At 39.7% G+C, this 25,212-nt stretch overlaps 1 long non-coding RNA gene, 3 other non-coding genes and 8 pseudogenes across 4 annotated transcripts; all 12 read left to right on the forward strand.

The window, feature by feature from the left end:
• Positions 1-50: 50 nt before the first annotated feature.
• On the forward strand, positions 51-169 carry LOC148695038 (5S ribosomal RNA). The gene has a single exon (XR_015966078.1). It is a non-coding gene; the product is annotated as a 5S ribosomal RNA (ribosomal RNA).
• Positions 170-348: 179 nt separating this feature from the next.
• Positions 349-467, forward strand: LOC148695039 (5S ribosomal RNA; annotated as a pseudogene).
• A 453-nt stretch (positions 468-920) lies between these two features.
• Positions 921-1,039, forward strand: LOC137719317 (5S ribosomal RNA; annotated as a pseudogene).
• A 188-nt stretch (positions 1,040-1,227) lies between these two features.
• LOC137719302 (5S ribosomal RNA) lies at positions 1,228-1,346 on the forward strand. Its single transcript, XR_011066358.2, has one exon. It is a non-coding gene; the product is annotated as a 5S ribosomal RNA (ribosomal RNA).
• Positions 1,347-1,531: 185 nt separating this feature from the next.
• On the forward strand, positions 1,532-1,650 carry LOC137719321 (5S ribosomal RNA; annotated as a pseudogene).
• Positions 1,651-1,705: 55 nt separating this feature from the next.
• Positions 1,706-1,824, forward strand: LOC137719319 (5S ribosomal RNA; annotated as a pseudogene).
• A 252-nt stretch (positions 1,825-2,076) lies between these two features.
• On the forward strand, positions 2,077-2,195 carry LOC137719320 (5S ribosomal RNA; annotated as a pseudogene).
• A 4,646-nt stretch (positions 2,196-6,841) lies between these two features.
• On the forward strand, positions 6,842-8,157 carry LOC148695040 (uncharacterized). Its single transcript, XR_015965650.1, has 2 exons — positions 6,842-7,271; positions 7,374-8,157. It is a non-coding gene; the product is annotated as an uncharacterized LOC148695040 (long non-coding RNA).
• A 129-nt stretch (positions 8,158-8,286) lies between these two features.
• LOC137719322 (5S ribosomal RNA) lies at positions 8,287-8,406 on the forward strand (annotated as a pseudogene).
• An 11,197-nt stretch (positions 8,407-19,603) lies between these two features.
• On the forward strand, positions 19,604-19,714 carry LOC148695041 (small nucleolar RNA R71). Its single transcript, XR_015966111.1, has one exon. It is a non-coding gene; the product is annotated as a small nucleolar RNA R71 (small nucleolar RNA).
• A 4,165-nt stretch (positions 19,715-23,879) lies between these two features.
• LOC137719324 (5S ribosomal RNA) lies at positions 23,880-23,998 on the forward strand (annotated as a pseudogene).
• Positions 23,999-24,274: 276 nt separating this feature from the next.
• Positions 24,275-24,393, forward strand: LOC137719325 (5S ribosomal RNA; annotated as a pseudogene).
• Positions 24,394-25,212: the final 819 nt, after the last annotated feature.

The raw sequence follows: 25,212 nt of genomic DNA on the forward strand, positions 1-25,212 counted from the left end.
GTGCAAACGGCAAAGAAATGGTTATATACAATTACAAGTCATAGACTAACGGATGCGATCATACCAACTCACATGCACCGGATCCCATCAGAACTCCGAAGTTAAGCGAGTCTGGGCGAGAGTAGTACTAGGATGGGTGACCTCCTGGGTAGTCCTTGTGTTGCATCCCCCAATCTTTTTTTTTTTTTTTTTTGTTGTTTTTTTTGTTTTTTGGGAAGCGCGTCGTATATAACCAAGCCTCTTGTTTGGGAGATGGAAGAAATAGAGTACTAATTTTATTTCATTTTTTTTGAATTTCGTGGAAACGGCAAAGAAATGGTTATATACAATTACAAGTCGTAGACTAACGGATGCGATCATACCAACTCACATGCACCAGATTCCATCAGAACTCCGAAGTTAAGCGAGTTTGGGCAAGAGTAGTACTAGGATGTGTGACCTCCTGTGAAGTCCTCGTGTTTCATCCCCCAATCTTACTTTTTTTTTTTTTTTTTTTTTTTTGTCTTTTGGAAGGCGCATCGTATATAACCGAGCCTCGTGTTTGGGAGATGAAAGAAATAGAGTATTAATTTTATTTCATTTTTTTTGAATTTTGTGCAAACGGCAAAGAAATGGTTATATACAATTACAAGTCGTAGACTAACGGATGCGATCATACCAACTCACATGCACCGGATCAAAACAGAACTCCGAAGTTACGCGAGTGTAGTACTTGGATGGGTGACTTCCTGGGAAGTCCTCGTGTTGCATGCCCCCACCTATTTGTTTTTTTGTGACACGCATCGTATATAACCGAGCCTTGTGTCTGGGAGATGAAAGAAATAGTGTATTACTTTTATTTTATCTTTTTAAATTTCGTAATATTTTTGAATTTCGTGGGCAAAGAAATGGTTATATACAATTACAAGTCATAGACTAACGGATGCGATCAAACCAACTCAAAAGCATTGGATCCCATCAGAACTCTGAAGTTAAGTGAGTTTGGGTGAGAGTAGTACTAGGATGGGTGACCCTTTAGGAAGTTCTTGTGTTGCATCCCCGCACTTCTTTTTTTATTTATTTTTTTTTTTTTTTGGGACACACGTCGTATATGACCGAGCCTCATGTCCGGGAGATGAAAGAAATAAAGTATTAATTTTATTTTATCTTTTTAAATTTCGTAATATTTTTGAATTTCGTGCCAACGGCAACGAAATGGTTATATACAATTACAAGGCGTAGACCAACGGATGCGATCATACCAACTCACATGTACCGGATCCCATCAGAACTCTGAAGTTAAATGAGTTTGGGCGAGAGTAGTACTAGGATGGGTTACCTCTTGGGAAGTCCTCGTGTTGCATCCTCCCACCTATTTTTTTTTATTTTTTATTTTTTTGCAACACGCGTCATTTATAACCGAGCCTCGTGTCTGGGAGATGAAAGAAATGGAGTATTAATTTTATTTTATCTTTTTAAATTTCGTAATATTTTTGAATTTCGTGCAGAGGACAAGGAAATGGTTATATACAATTACAAGTCGTAGACTAACGGATGCGATCAAACCAACTCACATGCACCGGATCCCATCAGAACTTCGTAGTTAAGCAAGTTTAGGAGAGAGTATTACTAGGATGGGGGACCTCCTGGGAAGTCCTCGTGTTGCATCCTGTTACTGGAGATGGCCAAAGAATATGTTATATACAATTACAAATCGTAGATTAACAGATGCGATCATACCAACTCATGTGCACTGGATCCCATCAGAACTCTAAAGTTAAGCGAGTTTGGGCGAGAGTAGTACGAGGATAGGTGACCTCCTGGGAAGTCCTCGTGTTGCATCCCCCCAACCTATTTTTTTTTTTTTTTTTTTTTTTTTTTGGGATGCACGTCGTTCATAACCAAGTCTCGTGTCTGGGAGATGAAAGAAATAGAGTATTTATTTTATTTTATCTTTTTAAATTTCAAGGGATCATGTTGATTAATATTTTTGAATTTTGTGCGGACGTTTGGAGCCGATATGGTTTGCACAAGCTTAAAAGTTACGGGATGATGGGCAAAGAAATGGTTATATATAATTACAAGTTGTAGAGTAACGGATGCGATCATACCAACTCACATGCACCGGATCCCATCAGAACTCCGAAGTTAAGCGAGTTTGGACGAGAGTAATACTAGAATGTGTGACCTCCTGGGATGTCCTCGTGTTGCATCCCCCCACATTTTTTTTTTCAAATTCTTTTATTTGCTACACAAGTAGTTTATAACCGAGTCTCGTGTCTGGGAGATGAAAGAAATAGAGTATTAATTTTACTTTATCTTTTGAAAGTTGTCTTCTAAGTTGCTAGAAGATTTGATGCAAACGCAAAGAAAAGATGAGAGGGAAACAAAAGCTCTTCCAAAACTTTCCACTCACGTGAGTATTATGAGCATGGCCCCCATAGATTAAATTTTGTGCACAAAACAAGAATTATATTAGCGGCAGCTGCTCTACGACACCAAAGATTGAAAAAGATCATTATTTCAAAAAGAAATAACGTGGAGATGACTCACAAAATTTGCATGCAAAAAGAAGATTGTGTTCGTCCCACAAGTAAACAAAGACATGCAACAACTCTCATTGACTTTGTTCTAAAAGCATTGCCACATCCTCAAATAGATAGCCATCTTCCTGACTCAATGAAAAAAAAAAAAATCCTATTTGGACTTGGAAAGATAAGAGAAGGAAAAGGCTTGCTGACAACTCCCCAAATCAAATGGGAAAGACACTCAGGTGGCAACTTTAAAATGCCACAGCTCTCCAACATAAAATCATGTGGTTTCCTTTGAAAGAAAGTCCAACTATAAAAGCTTGACAAAAGCATTTATATAAAAAAAAAAATGTTGCTCTGCCGCTTTCTTTTATCAAACAATATGACAGCAAAGACTTGCTGTGTTGTTGTGCAAAGATAAAAGGCGACAACAAAGTGACAGGTATGACGACAAAATGAAATGGGTTTAAAGACAAAGTAAAGTAAGGCAAATCAAAGAAAGAAAGGTCGCCCATCACATGGGAGTCTAGGTCTCACCCTAAATGCACTGGGCTTTGATTATTAAAAGAAAAGACATGGGTCATTCTTGTCAAAACCCATCAATTCATTTTTCGCTAATCATCATCTTTTGGTTCAAATAAATCAAATGGGCACCTTGCTTTTGCCAAAGTCTTAAGCCAAGTCTCCAAAACCCCAAATCGATGACAACAGCACCGCTCTCATCTCCTTTGCAGCCTCATTGCCGCATCAAATAGAAGACAACTTCGAACCACTTCAAAATCCGTAGACGTGAACCACCTCAAAGTACCAAGCTCGATGGACTTACATTACGTCAAATTTAATTTCAAATTCCCAAACTGGTCAAATGGCACAAAGCCGCTCTAAATTCAGATGGCACGAAGCACATCAAGTTTCAAATGGCACGAAGTCGAAGAAAAGTCTCAAATGGCATAAAGTCATATCAAATATCAAATAGCACAAAGCTGCATCAAATTTCAAACTTTCTCCAACAGTTTAAAGTCCTTGCCCGCACGAGCTAAAACTGCATAAGGAATCAAAAGCTCCAACGGCTCAAAGTCCTCGCCCGCACAAGCTAAAACTGCACAAGGCATCAAATTCTTCAACTGTTTAAAGTCCTCGCCCGCACGAGCTAAAACTGCACAAGGCATCAAAAGCTCCAACGGCTCAAAGTCCTTGTCCACACGAGCTAAAATTGCACAAGGCATCAAACCCCAACAAATACATCAGGAACTACGAGTGACTTAATCCCTCAACGAGGGTACGTAGGCAATCTAAGGCTCGACCTAGGTGTAGTCGCAAAATGAAATAAACACCCAAATCCCCAAATTACGATTTATTCAAGTTGGAATCAAAGGGTATTCCTTTCCCAAAAGAAGAGTTGTAATTAATAGGCGCGTAGCCTAGAATGGGTCGAACTCGAATTAATAAAAACCCTCTTCGGAAAAATGAATGAGGGTGAAATTGTGTCGAGTGAATTATTTGTTTACATATTGTGTACAATTTTTGCTCAACATGATTTTTGGCACGCCTAGTGGGACCCATTCACCTTTTCATCTGTCTATGAATAAATGAAATCTTATGTGCTACTTATTTTTTTTTCGCAGGAAACGAGATGGCACCACAAGTTATTGTTTACTTCCATGAGCTTCCGACAACTCATACCAAGGCAAGATGTGTAAGGCGCACTGGTTACCGAATGTCATTCATCATTGATCAAGCACTAGCCTCACTCAATATCCAAAAGCCGAATCATGGAGTCGAAGCCAACAAGGCAACTGCCAAAGTCGCAAAGACTGTGTAGAAGAAGACTCCATCACAGAACACCACCAAAAATGTGAAGAAACGAGTTGCTAAAGTTCTTAGGAAGAAGTGAAGATGCTACCATGGAAGCTACTGAAGGCATCCCAAACGTAGTTGCTAAGGCTCCACTTGCATTAACCAAAGCTGTGAAGACCAAAAAGCAAAGAGTCATCAAGACTAACGCATTTGCAGTTGATAAAACTTGCACCACAACTAAAATCATGATTGGCTTAATTTCAATCACGTTAATCAATGCGGAGCCTGCAAGGGTGGTTTCTTTTAAAGAAGAAAAGAAAGTTTCAAGAAAAAATACCACAAGGCGTATACAACCTGCCAAGAAAGACAATACCGTCTCAAATATCAAATCACAAGCCCGGTACATTGAAGGTAAAGTCAAGGTTGCTAACACACACTGCCTATGGAGGCACTCCAAAGTGACAAATATGTCAAGTCCAAGAAGACGAATCCGAAAATAGACGACAATGAGGAAATGAGAGTTCAAGCCCACATATTACAGGGGGCATCTTCAAAATCTCAAGTCAAGTTTAAAAACCAAGTCTTGGGGCTTCACGCTAGCTCGAAATCACAGGGGGCATTCCCCGATCTCCAAGCCAAGTCACGACCATGTATTGGTCATATTAAATAATCAATGGCTCAAGCAAGACAACATTAGCCCTGTTCCAAGGCATTTGCCTCAAACAACATCCCTAAATGGTTGAAGAGCAAAAATGAAGATGTGGAGTCTATGTCAATCATGGTAATTGGCACATCAAGTCTAGAAGAGCAGCTTCAAGAAATGCAAAGGACGCTAGCTGAATAAGACGTCGAAATTGCAGCATTAACTGCACAGCTAGCCGTTAAGGCTAACATTGTTGGTGGTAGTGAGACGAAAAAAGAAGAAAGTTCCTCAAATCAAATCACACGACAAGAAATCAAGGAAATATTTGATGAGAACATTCGTAATTCCATATATCCATAACTCCACCAATCTTAGGGTACCAAAGACCATACCCTGCAAACTACGATGCCATGCCATTCCCCAAAAGTTATCAAGGACCAAGCTTCGAAAAATTTGATGGCATAAATGGCACCCCACAAGAACATCTAGCTCATTTCTACTCAGCCTGTGGAGAGACATCACAATGCGATGCCTTGCTAATAAGGCAATTTATGCAGTCCCTAAGGTACCGTTTGGTACGTAGGACGGGACGGAACAAAGTGGGACAAGGCGTTCCTTCCCACGTTTGGTGCGCCTAAAACTAGTGGAACGAGCTGTTCCACGGGACAAGTTTTGGGTGAATTTTCGTTCCACCTCACCCTCCTGGAACGACTCGTTCCACATCCGTGGAACACAAAATTATAACATCTCCGTATCCTTCTTCTTCCTCCTTGTTTCCATCCGAGGGCATCTTTGCTCCCGCTCCGTTCCGTTCCGTTGGTCCCGTCCCGTCCCGTCCCTTCCCATTTCGTTCCGTCTCGTCCCGTCTGCATACCAAACGATACCTAAAAGGACCAGCTTTCACTTGGTACACACAATTGCCTCCAAGTTCTATCCATACATGGGACGATATGCAGAAGTCATTTCTTGCACACTTTGTCAGCTCCAAAAGAAAATGCTCCGTAGTGGATTTGGCTAATTGCATGCAAAGGCATAACGAAAGCGTAAATGATTTCATCGCAAGATGGAGAAGCCTAAAACTACAACGCACAGAGAATTTGACCGAGGTGATGGCAGTACTAATGTGCTCACATAACCTTATACCCGAGATCGGAACTTTTGTTGCTGTTGCAGAGCCTCACACATTTGATGAGCTAGTCTCGATGGCATGCAATGTTGAAAAGCAAATTGCTTGAAAGTGATTTGGGTCTCGAGCGTGGTCAGAAATTGAAGAGACCGACAAAGGAATTGAAGAAGAGTGAGCTCTTTAGGTAAATCCCTATAAGGTGGTCTAAAAAAATGCACTTTAAACTACGTATGACTTGATCCTTCAAAATGGGTACATAGGCAGCCTAGCATTAAAAGCTGGGTGCAGTCATAAAAACAAAAACAAAAATCCTGAAAAGTAAGGGATGAGCTATGTTTGACTTGATCCTTTCATAAGGTACGTAGGCAATCTGATCTCCAATATTAGATATAGCCATGAATCATGAAAAATACATTTTCCCACCAATTGTATTTCACGTGGATAAAGTACTACATACTAATGTTCTTAGAATTCCTAGGCCACTCGAGTGACTTGAAAAAGAAAAATCACTACTGGGATGTCAAGTCACTGTTGATTCAAAACATAGAATAAAGCCAGAGAAGAGAAAAATTTTCAAGCCTCGCATGTGTCAAAACCGTTTCCACGCACGATGCTTAAGGGGGCAACTGTTGAGCCATATTTAAAGAGGCCCAGAAGAAAAACAGCCCAAGTTCATTCCGAAAAGTAAGATTGGGCTGGCTCCTTTAAAAGTCTATAGTTGTTTGCAATCCATTAAATAAATAAGAATAAAAGATGGTGGGATAAAATCACTTTCTGAAACTTCAAGAAGTGGGTTGCTTCCAGAACAATCCCATAGTCCCACGTCTTCAACTAGATCAACGTAGTGGCTCTTCCAAACCGCTCCACTTCGTGAAAATGGCAAGCAACTGCTCCATGTCTTCTCTCTATAAAAGGATGTGATCCAAAAGCAAGGGGGAAGAAAAAAGAAAAGAGGAGGAGGTACTCTGCAGGAATTGAGAGGGAAAAGAAGCAACAAAATACTACTTTCACGGAGGAGATCGACAAAAAAAAAGAGGACGATAGAGAAGAGCACAGAGGAAAAAAAACAGGAAGAAGAGCAGGACAGGGAGAAGACAGCAGAGAAGCACAGACGGCAAAGAAGAACAAAGCAAGAAAGCAAGGGAGAAACATAAAGAAACAGAAAGAAAAAAAAGAAACAACAAAGGGCAGCAAGGTATAAATTTATTTTAAATTTGTTCTTTATTGTTTTCTTTCCTCTCGACTTTTGCAGGAGAGAATGAAGAAAATTTGCTTTCTTCTTCATCTTTCACCAAAGCCAAAAATGGAGACTAGGCCCACCGGCTCACCATGGCAGCATCAACAAACAGTCGACAGAAGTTCTGAAAACAGAACCGTCCTTGCCACTGCCGTCAACTCCTTGAATTTCTTCGGGGTGGTCTAAACCACCCCGTGAAGCTCCAATCAAGTCTACGTGATCGGCTCCCAGCCGCTGCCGTCAACTCCATGAATTTCTTCGGGGTGGTCCAAACCAACCCGTGAAGTTCCAATCAAGTCTACATGATCCGCTCCTTGCCGCTGTCATCAACTCCATGAATTTCTTGTGGGTGGTCTAAACCACCCCATGAAGTTCCAACCAAGTCTAAGTGATCCATGCTCGCCGGTCCGCAAGTGCTGCTTCAAAGTGCCAAGCTTCGTCCCTGTGGAAAAGGCAGGAAGGAAGCAATATACCAAGATGCAACTCGAGAGAAAAGAAATTGTCCTCTTTGTAAATTCTTGTCTTCAGTGTTTTCTTTGCTACTCAAGGGTACAAGACATGGAGGCTACCCTTTTATATAAGAGTTCCACCAAAAGCTTTGTGTGCTAGGGATTCCCATTAGAACTCCAATGTTAATCAAGTTTGGCCGAGAGTTGTACTAGGATTGTTGACCTCCTGGGAAGTCCTCGTGTTGCATCCCCCCACCTCTTTTTTATTTTTATAACTCTTTTTTGCGTATTTTAGTGGCTTATTTGTGGCGCGCGTCGTTTATAACCGGGTCTCATGCTTTGGGAGATGAAAGAAAAGAATGGGAAAGACTATTAATTCTATTTTTTGAATTTCGTGGGATTGTCTTGATTAATATTTTTGAATTTCATGTGATCATTTTGAGCCGGTGTGATTTGCACTTGCATAAGGTTATGGGGTCATGGCCAAAGAAATGGGTATATAAAAGTACAAGTCATAGACTAATGGATGCAATCATACCAACTCACATGCACCGAATCCCATAAGAACTTCAAAGTTAACCGAGTTTGGGTGGAGAGTAGTACTAGGATAGGTGACCTCTTGGGACGTCCTCGTGTTGCATCCCCCAACCTCTTTTTTATTTTTCGTAATTCTTTTTTGCATATTTCTAACAACTTATTTGTGGCGCGCGTCATTTATAACCAAGTCTCATGCTTGGGAGATGAAAGAAAAGAATGGGAATGACACGCCCCGATTCCGGTGTCCGAAGGACAACGGGATGGCCAGGTGTTGGCCGACACCCGAGGGTGACGCAAGCCAATTTAAGAATGCATATGCCGAGAACATGTGAAACATGCATAAAAATTTTGTGCATAACTGCGCAAAGTTTATGAAAACTGAATAGTATAATATGTAATAGCTTTTCCAAAAACTCTAGCATGCCATAAAACTTCATTAAACATATATTATATGTAGTGTGCTTAGTAGTGGTATCAAAATTGCCTGAAGGCCTTGATTCGCCCATACGCCCTACATCACCCGACCAAAGCCGTATATAGATATCATTCACCCATAAGCTCCTACATCACCCGACCAAAGCCATATATAGATATCATTTGCCAGTAGGCACATAGTATGAGTAACCACTGAATAAGCACATAAAAATCATCGAACATAATCTTTCCAAATTATATCTCATCAGAGCTTAATAGCTTAAACATCATATCATAAATCATATTCATAAATATCTCAGTAAACATAAATCCATTAAAGCACGATATTTCATGAAGCGTAAATCAAATTTATTCATAAATGTTTCATAAAACATAGCTAATTGAGGTTTTCCTTCTTCGTGCTAGAATATGTTTAGTATAATGGCACAAGTAAGGGTGTCGAATCCACAGGGACTAATTGGACCTATATAATCACTTGTTTTGCAAGAACTTTTTACTAGAGAAATAAAACTAATCAATGTAGGCAGATTTGTTGTTGTAACTTGAAAGCATAAGGAAATGAAGTAAACACAAATAAATGAATCAACAACTAATAAAATGAGATAGTACCAATGGAGATGAAGCTAGGGATTCGATTTTACCATTGCTAACCCAAGGCCATGTTTGTTAAATCAGTTTATACTCAGTCATCTACCTATTTCTTGAGTTTGTTTCACTTAGATATGATCAACCATATGATGTGTGGATTTGATCAAATGTCTCTAATCATGAGCCTAATTGTGATGTGTAACTTTGGTTCCTAATCAAGAATATGTAGTGCACAAGAAACTTTCACAAAACCAAAGGGAACACTCAGCAGGATGTTTGCAAAACATTCCCTTCATTCATTCACATATCCACCAAGATTATGCATGATGTGTGCTTTAATCTTGGCTAAACAACCTGTGGTTAATTCAAATGATGATCAAGCATTAAAATCAACACACTAAGTCACAATTAAATCGGAGAATGAAACAAGAAATAGATAAATTAAATGAGAATTCTGAATTAACTACATGGCAATCTTGCAAGGCTACATCGAATCCCTAGAGAGAGATTAGTTACACTTCATGTTTACAAAAGGTTTGACATAAAAATATATAACATGAGTGAACATAGGATTAAGAAGAAAGAACCCTTGAAGCAAAACTGATGTTGAAATCCCTTAAGAGTTGCCTTCGGTGTTGGTGCTCCAAGTGTGTTGTAAATGAAGGTGGAGCGGCTAAGGTTGAATGGTTTCTGCAAATGGGAGAGTGTATGGAATGGAATGAAACCGAGAAGAGATTGTGTAGAAATGGAATGGGAGCTTGCGGCAAAGGGGAAGATTGGATGTGTTTGTGGTGTCTTGTGTATGAAAATGAGATGTGATTTTTGTGTATGAATGCATGGGTTTTTATAGGGGGAATGGGAGAATATGTGGGTGATTGTTTAAGAGTGAATGTGGTTGTTATGATTGAGAGTGCATGTGGATGAAATAATGATGGAAAAAGAGCTAGGTTGTTGGTGTGTGAATGCATGTGTTGAATTTGTGATGCAATGATGAAAGAGTAAGTGCATGTGTGTGTGAATGGTGGTGCAATGATGAAAGAGTAAGTGCATGTGTGTGTGAATAGTGGTGCAATGATGAAATGATGAAGTAGGAAGGTGGAAATGCATGTGGCTAAGGGTTGTTGATTGGGCTAGAGGTTTTGCATGGCTCAAAGGATTGTTTGATTGGGCTAGGCCCTTTGTTTTATGTCCAAAGTGCATGCTTTCAAATTCGTCTAACACTTTGGCTCCAAGCATATGCTATCCGTTCCAAGCCCAATTTTGCTCCAAAATGCTCCAAAATGCATCTTTTTGCTTCCTTAGCCATATGAACCTAAAAACACACGAAAATGGCTTAAACTACTAAAACAACTATGAATTAACAACATAGATGCACGAAAACAAGCTAAGTAAGTCGCCTAAATATGCTCCTATCAAATTCCCCCATACTTAGCTTTTGCTAGTCCTCGAGCAAAACAAAATAATAACAAATAAACAAAACGACACTAAACAAGTAAAACCAACCTAAACCTTCCAACAACCGTCTTAGGGATGTCCAATGCACATGACAAGTTAAAAATCATTATTCTCACAGATTTTAGCCATCTTTACACTTAAGTACATTCTTAATCATAGTCACCACATACTAGTTCACAATTAAGCAATTAAAACACATTTCAAATGTAGTAACATGCTTTAGAGAATTTACTCAATTCCTTACTAGAATGCACTCTATTTTCACACAGATTTTCTGACTACACACCCTACACTAGTTATATGTGAGAGATTGATGTAAACATGAAAGACTAGTATCTCACATATGTTATAACAAAGAAAGCATTTTCTGGATTTACAATAATGACATGAATATGATCTCATGAATGGAATGCTACTACTTAGAATGAGAACCAGTGATTCCATAAGCTCATATCAAATCCAAACTCCACATTATTGAACACATAACGATCAAGATAGAAGTCAAAGGGGTGTAACGGGGCTAGGGTATTGGTTAACAATGAAAGGTGAAGGATAAACAAACATTCTTAAAGCAATAGTGAGCAAAGTATTGAATTAGGCACTTAGAATTCCCTTTAGAGCGCGGAAAACAACTTTTAGACTAATAGGGGAAATTCAAACAACTCTTATTTTTCTTTTCTTTTTTTTTTTTTTTCAATTTTTTTTTTTTTTTTTTTTTTTTAGCCGTGCCTATGGCACAACAACTCTCATCAATAATCCTTCCCCCACACTTATTTTCTGCAACATATTAATCAAAAAGGAATTCATTTTCCGTCATGCTTACTATGCTTTAAGAACAAAGGCATGGATGGTCCTATTCTAGGCTAGGTAAGGATAACATGGGTTAACAAAGAACATAGGCTAAACAAGGCTCAAAGGGGTTAAAACTTACAACAAATACGAAATATGGGAAGTAAGGCTATTTGGCTATGGTGGCAACTACACAACTTTATCTTGATATATGTTATGCAATTCAATGCTTTGAATGAAATGGATATAAGTTCTAGCATTTAGTTCTAGCATGATACAATTGCATTCTAAGTAGCAACCAAGCAAGGAATAATGAGATCATGCAACAACTTTAGAAAACAAAGAATCACAGAAAATAACTCTCCAAAGAATGTTTAGGCTCAAGTCTCACAAGGTTGTAGCGTTTGTTTGAGTTCCTTCCTTCAAGCATGTTACAAAAACAAATTTTTCTTTTATGATTGCATGTGAAGTCATACATTATAACCATAACCAAGCATATACCAAGAGTAAATCAAACTTTCATCCATGTTTATAACTCTTTTTAACCGTCATGCAATTACAAACCAAATCCTTATCATTGTGTTGGAAGGTACCCTAAGACACAAACACACAAAAACGACTCAAAACACTCTTTTTAGGCTTTTCAAAACATTTTTTTCAAATTTTTATGTGATTTTCGGAGTTATAAAACAAAACACACTAAAACACTCTAAAACAATTTAAAAACACCTTAAAACAGCAAGGAACAACATTTGAAGTTATGGGTGATAAAATCCCACGAATTTGCATTAACAACATTAGTTACCCCCCCACACTTAAATCAAACATTGTCCTCAATGCTTTAAGCATAGATTCACACAAAACATAAGTAAACACACAAAAAACACTTAAACATACTAAACATGGCAAAATGTAATTAACAAAGAGAAGAGTTTAGGGACGCAAATCTGGTTATGGAGTGTAAATTCCCTCTTCTCCTTGGTGATTGCATTGAGGCATTGATCTTGGTGATTCCACAGGCTTTCTCTTGAACTGGTTTCCGCCCATCGTTGATTTTCCTTTGTGCTACATAATCTTGAACTGGGCAGCAGGATTCTTTTGGTCTTCCCCGAAGGTCTGAGCTTACCCCTTTTATCTGTTTCTTTGTTCAATCTTTGCAGGAGTGGTCCCTTCTCTGGAAGTGTATCAACCGTTGAAGATGACTACTCGAGAGCAATGCTAGGTAAGCAATCAGGAATAGATTCCAGGCAGTTGGCTCCAGAACAGAAGACTGACTCCAAGTGCTGGCTGATTGCTTCTTTCACTTTGCCATGCGAGTAAGAACAAGGACAAAGAAAAAGACAGGGAAATAGCATGATATGAGATACTTTTGCTTTTGACCTTGATGATATGAGATACCTTTGCTTTTGAAGAAGCGGTGAATGAATCAGCACACTTCAATCCGCCGTTTCCTCCTGGGTCATCTGTACTCCAGGCATCCGGTATCATCTTTGGGGAAGAAGAAAGAATTGAGTATTTCGAAAGGCTTTGCTGGGAGTGCGCCCTCAGAGGTGAGGGAGAGTTGGGCATTTTCTTCAGGTTTTCCTTGCCATAAAAGATGAAGGTCGACATATATAGAGATAATAACAAGTGGTGGTACCATTCTTTTACCCTTGTCGACAGACGTTTTGATCCCGCAAATCCGGCTTTTTGAAATATTGGCGCCTCTTCGATTTCTGAGCAGGCGCCCCTTCGATTTCTGAACGACGCCCCTTCGCTTTCTGAATGACACGTGGTAGTGCAGATGCGGCTCCTTTTGACAAAGCTGCACGCGTCTTCTGAAAAGCAGAGAAAGCGTTGCCGAACTTTGCGCCTGTCGGCTAAAGATGTGTAGTTGTGATGATGGCCTCCACGTGTTTTCTGAAAAGAAGAAATCTTTTGACAAAGTTGAACACGTCTTCTGAAAAGCCGAGAAAACGTCGCCAAAATTACGCCGGAAATTCCGGCTTTTTGAATCGGTGGACGCGTCGCCTTGGCTTTTTATAGAGGTATCGATCACCGCCAACAAACACACACTGAAGATTTCCCATTCTTGAAAATCGACTCCGGCCCTTTGAAATTTAACTCCATCCCTTCTCTTTGAACACTTTTGAAAAATGGCAAACCCATCGAACCTCAGCTTGGAATTGAGCCTTAGCAGTGATACGGGCGCGCCGCGTCAAGGTAACGTATGGCGCCCTTCTTTCTTATCTTCTAACGGTCTTCTTACAGGTGAAGACTCCGTGATGCAGGACGCCACAACAGCTACAATAGTAGCTAGGAACCTCCTCACTCCAAAAGATAGTAGGCTGCTGTCAGGACGGTCCGATGAGTTGGCCGTTCAAGAGTCCCTCGCACTTAGTGTTCAGTGTGCGAGTTCTGTGTCCAACATGGGCCAACGCCTGCTTGCCCGCTCCCGTCAGGTGGAATCATTGATGGCAGAGGTGGAAAGTCTTAAACAAGAGATCCAGCAGCTTAAGTACGAGAATAGAAGTTTGCATGTGCTTGCAAATAACTATTCTTCGGGCATGAAGAGGAAGCTTGATGAGCTGCAAGAATCTGAGGGTCGAATTCACAGTGACCGTCAAAGGCTTGCGGCTTATCTCCAGAGGCACCTTTTTCCTGGGTCATCCAGCGCTTGGCCAAGTATTGAGGCCTGGAATGCTCTAGCTCCGATGCCTTCCGCTCCGATGGCTTCTGCTCCGATGCCTCCCGCTTCTATGCCTCCCGTTTCTATGCCTTCCGCTCCGACGCCTCGTAGTGGGGCTTCACGTAAACAACCTTTGTGAAGCTCCATCTTTCTCCATGTTTATTTTTATTCTTTTTTTTTTTCCACACCATTTTTTTTTTTTTTTATAATTTTTTTTTTTAATCAAATCAAACGGCATGGAATTGATCTTTGGATGGAGGGTGATACTTGAAATGATCCAGTAATGGTTTAAATTCTAGAGTGGATGCCTGAATCATTAACAACATATTAGTATAAAAGAAAATTGAAATTCGGGGAGGCGGCTTACCTTTGTGCTCCGACATGAACTTACAAATAAACACCCCCTCGAAAGTTATGACATGTCCCGTGTCATAAAACCCTTTTTCAAAGCAACCCAATAGTTTGTCTACAAACATAGCCCTCATATACATTCGTGTAAGCAAAAACACACTTAACCACAACTAACACAAGGCAAGTAGGCAAAGAATATGGAATGGTGACAACATAAACACAAAATGAGGAAAGAACACAAACCACACTAGGTTGCCTCCTAGTAAGCGCTTTATTTAATGTCTAGGCAAGACATGGTAGCTTGTTCATGATGTTGTAAACTCAAGAAAATCTACAACTTGATAAACTTGCTCTTCCTCCACTTTCTCCAAATATGGTTTCAATCGCTGCCCATTGACTTTAAAAGAGGTGTCATTCTTCATGTTCTCTATCTCCACAGCTCCGTGGGGAAATGTTTGCAGCACCTTAAATGGTCCCACCCACCTAGACTTCAATTTACCTGGAAAAAGTCTCAAACGTGAGTCATACAACAGTACTTTCATACCTTGGTGAAACTCCTTCCGTAGGATGGCCTTGTCATGATAGAGCTTAGTCCGTTCCTTGTAGATTTTGGCATTCTCATATGCTTCATTTCTGAGTTCTTCCAACTCATTAAGTTGGAGCTTCCTTGCTATTCCAGCATCCTTGTAATCAAAGTTGAACTTCTTGATGGCCCAATATGCACGGTGTTCAAGCTCCATTGGCAAATGACAAGCTTTCCCAAACACAAGGCGATAAGGACTCATGCCAATGGGGGTCTTATATGTTGTTCTATATGCCCATAGTGCATCATTCAACCTTAGTGACCAATCCTTCCTTGTAGGGCTTACGGTCTTCATCAAAATGTTCTTGATCTCCCTATTGCTAATCTCCACTTGTCCTGAGGTTTGAGGATGGTACGGGGTTGCCACTTTGTGGTTGATGTTGTACTTCTTCATCAAGGATTCAAAGGGTTTGTTGCAGAAATGGCTGCCACCATCACTAATAATAGCTCTTGGGGTTCCAAACCTACAAAAAATCACATCTTTAAGAAAATTCAAAACAACCTTAAGATCATTAGTTATTGTAGCAATGGCTTCAACCCATTTGGATACATAATCTACTGCCACTAATATGTATAAGTAACCAAAAGAGGATGGAAATGGTCCCATGAAATCGATTCCCCAAACATCAAAGAGCTCTACCACCAAAATGTTGTTCAATGGCATCTCATTTCTTCGGCTAATGTTCCCCATTTTCTGGCACCTATCACACTTAGAACAAAAATCAAAAGCATCTTTGAATAAAGTAGGCCAAAAGAAACCAGATTGTAAAACCTTTAGAGATGTCTTTTTGGCACCAAAATGTCCTCCACATGCCAATGTATGGCTGAACATTAGAATGCTTTGTTGCTCACTCTCTAGGACACACCTCCTAATGATTTGGTCAGGGCAATATTTAAACAAATATGGTTCGTCCCAAACGTAGTGCTTTACCATGGCAAGGAACTTCTTTCTTTCCTGAAAAGAAAGGTCATTTCTAATTATACCACAAACAAGATAATTAACAAAATCAGCATACCATGGTTCTTTTTCTTGAATAACAAGGAGTTGTTCATCTGGAAATGATTCATTTAGAGGCAAAGGTTGTCCAACTCCATGGTTTTCATTGAGCCGTGACAAATGGTCAGCCACAACATTATCACTTCCCTTCTTATCTCGAATTTCCAAGTCAAACTCTTGTAGTAAGAGTATCCATCTAATTAAGCGTGGCTTAGCATCTTTTTTTGTCATCAAGTACCTAAGGGCTGCATGATCAGAAAACACAATAACTTTAGATCCAACAAGATATGACCGAAACTTCTCTAAGGCAAAAAAAATAGCAAGCAACTCCTTTTCAGTTGTGGAATAGTTAAGTTGAGCATCATTTAGAGTCCGGCTTGCATGATCACGTGTGGGAGCTTGTTCACCCTTTGCCCTAAAACTGCACCAATAGCATAGTCAGAGGCATCACACATTAGTTCAAAAGGTAAAGACCAATCTGGTGCCATAATAATAGGGGCCGAGGTTAATTCATGTTTCAAAGTATTAAATGCATCCATACAAGCTTTATCAAAATGAAATACAACATCTTTAGCTAACAGATTGCATAATGGACGAGTGATCATTGAAAAGTTCTTAATGAAACGACGATAAAAACCCGCATGTCCCAAAAAACTTCTTACTCCCTTCACGGTTGTGGGAGCTGCCATATTGGTGATGATGTCAATTTTGGCTTTGTCCACCTCCATTCCTTGGCTAGAGATTACATGCCCCAACACAATTCCTTGTTTCACCATAAATTGGCACTTTTCCCAATTGAGAACCAAATTTGTTTCCTGACATCTTTGAAGTACTAAAGAGAGATGGTTAAGACATTCATCAAAAGAGGAACCAAACACTGAAAAGTCATCCATAAATACCTCAATGAATCTTTCTACCATGTCAGAAAAGATTGCCAACATGCATCTTTGGAATGTTGCTGGAGCATTGCAAAGTCCAAAAGGCATTCTTCTATATGCAAATGTGCCAAACGGGCAAGTAAAGGTAGTTTTCTCTTGATCCTCCGGAGCAATTGCAATTTGATTGTAACCTGAGTAACCATCAAGAAAACAATAGTGTGAGTAACCTGCCAATCTCTCAAGCATTTGATCTATGAAAGGCATAGGAAAGTAATCTTTTCTAGTGCTAGAATTCAACTTCCTGTAATCGGTGCAAACACGCCAACTAGCCGTGGGTTTTGTGGGCACAAGCTCTTTGTTTTCATTCTTCATCACTGTGATTCCCACCTTCTTAGGTACCACCTGAATAGCACTCACCCATTTGCTATCAGAAATGGGATATATGATCCCCACATCTAACAACTTCAACACTTCATTCCTCACAACTTCCTTCATGTGTGGATTGAGCCTCCTTTGTGGTTCACGGGTTGACTTTGCTCCTTCTTCCAAAAGAATCCTATGCATGCACATGGTAGGGCTTATTCCCTTGATATCTGCAATAGACCAACCAATAACTGATTTGAACTCTTTTAACACCTTAATTAGTTTATCTTCTTCATTTGGGGTGAGGTCAGAAGTTATGATAACTGGAAGAGTTTCAAATTCAGCTAGATATGCATACTTTAGATGTGGTGGAAGTGGTTTAAGTTCAAGTTTTGGTGCCTTAACAGTGGAAGGGGTTAAATGTGACCTCGATGGTTTTAAAGGCTCTAAAAGAGGTAAAATATTCAAAGGATACGGTGCCAATGCTTTCAAGGCAGCTACCTCTTCCATGAGTGCATCTTCTTCATCAAACTCATCTTAAGATTGACTCAAAACAGTTTGTAATGGTTCATTAGATTGTGCCTGCAAGAACTTAGAGAAAACAAGCGAATCAAGCACATCAATGGCATAACAATCAAGAGATGAAGAAGGATGTGAAAGAGACTCAAACACTTTGAATTGAACGGTCTCTCCTAGCACTGTCATAGTGAGGAGTCCATTTTGCACATCAATGATGGTCTTGGCCGTGGCCATAAACGGTCTCCCAAGCAAAATAGGCAATTCTCGGTCATGTATAGGAGCTTCTTCCATGTCCAACACTACAAAATCCGCAGGCAAGATTAGTTTATCAATTTGAACTACAATATCCTCTACTATACCTCTTAGATATTTCACGGATCTGTCCGCAAGTTGTAATGAGATGGTGGTGGCTTTCAATTCCCCCAAACCTAGTTGAAGGTATACGGAATAAGGCATTAAGTTGATGCTAGCACCTAAGTCAAGCATCGCCTTCTCTACCTTCTTGTCTCCTATGGTGATGTTGATAGAAAAACTTCCTGGATCCTTGAGCTTTGGTGGAAGTTTTCTTTGCAACACGGCACTTACATTCTCGGACACCACTACCTTCTCATGTGGTCCATACTTCCTTTTGTAGTTGTTTAACTCTTTGAAGAACTTCCCATAAGCTGGCATGTTCCTAATGACATCAAGCAAAGGTAAGTTAACATTCACCTTACTTAGAATATCAAAAATCTCCTTAAATGACTTATCCTGCTTGCTCTTGGCAAGTCTTCCAGGGAATGGTATTGGTGGAGTGTAAGGTTTCTCGGCCTTGTGAAGATTTGGTGTTTCAAACGAGGGAGTAGCATGACTTGGTTCCTCATTTGGTTTCTCATTTTCTCCTTGAGTAACCCCTGCATTCACATAATCAGATTCATTAGTAACTTCATTGCCAACTCTATTATTGATAACCTTACCACTTTTAAGTGTAGTGATTGCTTTGGCTTGCTCTTGGTTCCTTTGGAGTATCACAGGTTGGCTTGGAAACTTTCCAACCTCTCTTTGGCTCAAGGCATCTGCAATCTGCCCCAATTGTGTCTCCATTTTGGTTAGAGCCGCCGAATGCTGTTGGAGAGTGCTATTGGTGGTTTGTTGGAATTGCAAGGTATTTTGGGCTAACAATTTAACCGTATCCTCAAGAGTAGGTTTTGGTTGGAAGTTTTGGAATTGATTGTTGTTCTTCCACGAAAGATTGGGATGATCTCTCCAACTTGGGTTATATGTATTGGAATACACATCATTCCTTGGCCTTTGATTGTAAGAATTCATGAGGTTCACTTGCTCTTGGACATACTCGGGGTAAGCCTCCCTAGATGGACATTGATGAGTAAGGTGGCTTGGTATGTTGCAAATGGCACACACTTCACTTGCTTTTGGCACCATGTTGAGCACGGATTCAAGCTTCTTTTCTAGGTTAGCTACCTGCAAAGAAAGATCATGATTAGAGCTTGTTTCATATACTCCAACTCTCTTACCCCTTACATCTTTGTGTTGAGCATTAGATCCCAACATCTCATAAATGTTATATGACTCTTGAGCATTCTTTTTCTTCAAAGCTCCACCTGCTGCATTATCAACAGTTGATTGACATGTTTGGGTTAGTCCATCGTAGAAAATTTGCATTTGTAAGTGAAGAGGTAACCCATGGTGTGGACATTGCAACAAAAGGCCTTTAAAGCGCTCCCAACACTCATTGAAAGGTTCTCCATCATCTTGTTTGAAGTTGAAGATTTGTCCCCTTAATGTGGCTGTCTTTTGAGTGGAAAAGAACTTTTCCAAAAACTTCTTAGCCACGGCATCCCATGTGGTGAGTGAACCAGGTACTAGAGTCATTAACCAACCCTTGGCCCTATCTTTCAAGGTGTAAGGGAACACTCTCATCCTCAGATTTGCTTCACTTACTCCCTGTAAAGGTAAACCACTCACAACATTGTAAAATTCTTTAATATGAGCTAAAGGATCTTCATTAGGTAAGCCATAAAAAGAAGGAAACATATGGAAATGTGAAGATTTAAGATCATAGTTTCTAGCTTCTGTGGGCAGCAAGATGCATGAAGGTGAATTTGGTATGATTGGTTGAGCAAAATCCTCCAAAGCTCGAAGATCATCTTGGTCGCCCGCCATCTCTTCTTCTCTTTCCCAATTAAAGTGCTCCGATCCTTCACTTGTTGGACTAGACGGTTTCCCTTCCTCTTCTTCACGGACAATGGAGGAACTTGTTGGCACAAAGCTTTCCAAAGTGTTGCCCTTTAACCGTTCAATTCTTTGGCCTAATTCAGCAAGTCTATTTGACATATACTACCTGAAACAAGATAAAACAAGTTTGAATAAAAATCAGAAATCTACTTAAAATGAAAAGAACAAGGTTTAATATCAAAACAAGCAATTATAAGGGACTGAAATCAGTCCCCGGCAACGGCGCCATTTTAATTGAGGTTTTCCTTCTTCGTGCTAGAATATGTTTAGTATAATGGCACAAGTAAGGGTGTCGAATCCACAGGGACTAATTGGACCTATATAATCACTTGTTTTGCAAGAACTTTTTACTAGAGAAATAAAACTAATCAATGTAGGCAGATTTGTTGTTGTAACTTGAAAGCATAAGGAAATGAAGTAAACACAAATAAATGAATCAACAACTAATAAAATGAGATAGTACCAATGGAGATGAAGCTAGGGATTCGATTTTACCATTGCTAACCCAAGGCCATGTTTGTTAAATCAGTTTATACTCAGTCATCTACCTATTTCTTGAGTTTGTTTCACTTAGATATGATCAACCATATGATGTGTGGATTTGATCAAATGTCTCTAATCATGAGCCTAATTGTGATGTGTAACTTTGGTTCCTAATCAAGAATATGTAGTGCACAAGAAACTTTCACAAAACCAAAGGGAACACTCAGCAGGATGTTTGCAAAACATTCCCTTCATTCATTCACATATCCACCAAGATTATGCATGATGTGTGCTTTAATCTTGGCTAAACAACCTGTGGTTAATTCAAATGATGATCAAGCATTAAAATCAACACACTAAGTCACAATTAAATCGGAGAATGAAACAAGAAATAGATAAATTAAATGAGAATTCTGAATTAACTACATGGCAATCTTGCAAGGCTACATCGAATCCCTAGAGAGAGATTAGTTACACTTCATGTTTACAAAAGGTTTGACATAAAAATATATAACATGAGTGAACATAGGATTAAGAAGAAAGAACCCTTGAAGCAAAACTGATGTTGAAATCCCTTAAGAGTTGCCTTCGGTGTTGGTTCTCCAAGTGTGTTGTAAATGAAGGTGGAGCGGCTAAGGTTGAATGGTTTCTGCAAATGGGAGAGTGTATGGAATGGAATGAAACCGAGAAGAGATTGTGTAGAAATGGAATGGGAGCTTGCGGCAAAGGGGAAGATTGGATGTGTTTGTGGTGTCTTGTGTATGAAAATGAGATGTGATTTTTGTGTATGAATGCATGGGTTTTTATAGGGGGAATGGGAGAATATGTGGGTGATTGTTTAAGAGTGAATGTGGTTGTTATGATTGAGAGTGCATGTGGATGAAATAATGATGGAAAAAGAGCTAGGTTGTTGGTGTGTGAATGCATGTGTTGAATTTGTGATGCAATGATGAAAGAGTAAGTGCATGTGTGTGTGAATGGTGGTGCAATGATGAAAGAGTAAGTGCATGTGTGTGTGAATGGTGGTGCAATGATGAAATGATGAAGTAGGAAGGTGGAAATGCATGTGGCTAAGGGTTGTTGATTGGGCTAGAGGTTTTGCATGGCTCAAAGGATTGTTTGATTGGGCTAGGCCCTTTGTTTTATGTCCAAAGTGCATACAAGGCTTTCAAATTCGTCCAACACTTTGGCTCCAAGCATATGCTATCCGTTCCAAGCCCAATTTTGCTCCAAAATGCTCCAAAATGCATCTTTTTGCTTCCTTAGCCATATGAACCTAAAAACACACGAAAATGGCTTAAACTACTAAAACAACTATGAATTAACAACATAGATGCACGAAAACAAGCTAAGTAAGTCGCCTAAATATGCTCCTATCAATAGCCATTAAAGCATGTTTTTCATGTATGCATCTCTAATAGTAAAATCATGCATTTTAGAAGGGGTCCACTCATAGATACTCCGTCGTCGAAGAGCCTTGCGAATTAAGGGAGGACGGAAACGCCACTAACAAATGCACCTAAGCTCATAAAGGGACCAATTAATAAAACTATACTAAAATGATTGAATTTCGGAAAAAGGGACGTCATAAATGGATTTAGGACGTCGAAAAACCTAAGGGGAGAACCTCAGTTACCCCCATGGGCTGCCACACACAGAGTTGGGTCGCCGGAAAGTTGGCCAGAAAAGTTGCCTGGGACGAAGCACAGTACCTCTAATGGAAGCACGTATCATCTATGCGTAAGCCAAGACTGGCGCCCACGCACTGACTGGGAACTAGGATCCGGCCAAGTCGGGTCAATCCAGTTGCAGGCCATACGTCAGTCGGTTTTTGGGCAAACCTTGAAACGCTCATAACTTCCTCAATACTTAACCAAATCAAGTGATTCAAAAATGAAAGTCATAGTTCTCAACGAGATAAAAAGAATGGTACCTTGCAGGATGGCTAACTCACTGTGATTTGGCTGAAAAACGCCTAAAAAATGGTGGTGCTCACTGGAAAACTAGGGAAGCTTTCCCCGTGACATTCCTATGTCCAAATATCACCAAAACTTCTCAAAACTAGTTCCAAACATACATTAAGACATGATCCACAACTTTTAGACGAGGTTCGAAGGCTTACCTTCGCCGGAGGACGTGGAAACTCATCGAAAAACTTAACGAACAATGAATGTACTGTGCAGTGAGTTTGGAAAGGTTTGAAGGCTTCTCCTTCGATTCTGAGTTCACCAGGGTGATGGGGATGCTATTGTCGTTGTTGTATTGTTTATTTGTGTGGAAAGCCCTCGGAGAGGATGGTTTGAGAGAGAGCCGAGAGTGTAGATAGGGAGAAAGAGATAAGAGTGTTGTGAGAAAGAAAGAAAGTGTTTTTTAGAAATGGAATGAGGAATGAAGTCACGGGGAGGTAAAAAGGGAGGAAACATGTGGGCCCTAGGTGGTCATAAAACAAGGTCACTAAGGACAAAACACGAAAATATCCTAAAAACTTTCGACATTTTGTTACATAAAATCTTCGTTATAACTCCAAATTTGAATTTGTTCATGCCTACGCGTTCGTGGCAATGAGTACAATAAAGACAAATTAATAAAAATTGAAATACGCATTTCGACGAGACGGTCAACAAAAGTCAACTCAAGGGTAAATTGGTAATTCAAAAGTCTGACAATATAAAAATACAACAAATTAGGGATGGGGTTTCACATGGAAAGACTATTAATTCTATTTTTTCAATTTCGTGGGATCGTCTTCATTACTATTTTCGAATTTCCTGTGTTTGTTTTAGGCCGGTGTGATTTGCACATGCATAAAGTTTATGGGGCCATGGCCGAAGAAATAGTTATATACAATTTCAAGTCATAGACTAACTAATGCAATCACACCAACTCACATGCACCGAATACCATCAGAACTCCGAAGTCAAGTGAGTTTGGGCGAGAGTAGTTCTCAGATGAGTGACCTCCTCAGAAGTCCTTGTGTTGCATGCCCCCACCTCTTTTTTATTTTTCATAATTTTATTTATGGTGCTCATCGTTTCTTACCGAGTTTCATGCATGGAAGATGAAAGAAAAGAATGGGAAAGACTATTAATTTTATTTTTTAATTTTTGTGGGATCGTCTAGATTAATATTTTTGAATTTGTGTGATCATTTTAGGCCGTTGTTATTTGCACATGTATAAAAGTTACAGGGTCCGGGCCAAAGAAATGATCCTATACAATTACAAGTCATAGACTAACGGATGCGATCATACCAACTCACGTGCACCGGATCCCTTCAGAAGTCCGAAGTTAATCGAGTTTGGGCGAGAGTAGTACTAGGATGGGTGATCTCCTTGGAAGTCTTTGTGTTGCATCCTCCCACCTCTTTTTTATTTTTTGTAATTCTTGTTTGTGTATTTCTAGTGGCTTATTTGTTGTGTGCGTCATTTATAACCAAGTCTCATACTTGAGAGATGAAAGAAAAGAATGGGAAAGACTCTGAATTTCTATTTTTGAATTTCATGTGATTGTTTTTATTTATATTTTTGAATTTTGCTTGATCGTTTTGGGGCCTGTGTGGTTGACATGTGACTAAGGTTGCAAAGTCATGGTTCAAAGAAATGGTTTTATACAATTACAAGTCATAGACTAACAGATGCGATCATACCAGGTCACATGCACTGGATCCCATCAGAACTCCAACGTCAAGCGAGTTTGGGTGAGAGCAGTACTAGGATGCGTGACCTTCTCAGAAATCTTCGTGTTGCATCCTCCCACGTCTTTTTTACTTTTCATAATTCTTTTATGTGTATTTCTAGAGGCTTATTTGTGGTGCGCATCGTGGATAACCGAGTCTCATGCTTGGGGGGTATTTCTAGCTGCTTACTTATGGTGCACGTCGTTTATAACCGAGTCTCATGCTTGGAAGATGAAAGAAAACGATGGGAAAGACTATTAATTCTATTTTTTGAATTTCAAGTGATAATTTTGGGCCGGTGTGATTTGCACATGCATAAGGTTACAGGGTCATGGTTAAGAGAAATGGTTATATACAATTACAAGTTGTAGATTAACAGTTGGATCATACCAACTCACATGCACAGGATCCCATCAGAATTTCGAAGTCAAGCTAGTTTGGGCAAGAGTAGTACTAAGATGGGTGACTTCCTTGGAAGTCCTCGTGTTGCGTGCCCCCACCTCTTTTTTATTTTACATAATTGTTTTTCGCGTATAGTACTAGGATGGGTGATCTCCTTGGAAGTCTTCGTGTTGCATCCTCCCACCTCCTTTTTATTTTATTTTTCATAATTCTTTTTTGCATATTTCTAGCGGCTTATTTGTTGCGTGGGTCGTTTATAACCGAGTTTCGTAATTGAGAGATGAAAGAAAAGAATGGGAAATACTCTAAATTCCTATTTTTGAATTTCATGTAATCGTTTGGGGGCCGGTGTGATTTGCATGTGCCTGAGGTTGTAGGGTCATGGTTTAAAGAAATGGTTATATACAATTACAAGTCATACACTAACGGATGCAATTGTACCAGCCCATATACCTCAAATCCCATAAGAACTTCGAAGTCAAGTGAGTTTGG

The sequence above is a fragment of the Pyrus communis genome, chromosome 8, assembly GCF_041283825.1.
Source record: "Pyrus communis isolate YQ-2024b chromosome 8, ASM4128382v1, whole genome shotgun sequence".
NCBI classification, from domain to species: Eukaryota; Viridiplantae; Streptophyta; class Magnoliopsida; order Rosales; family Rosaceae; genus Pyrus; species Pyrus communis.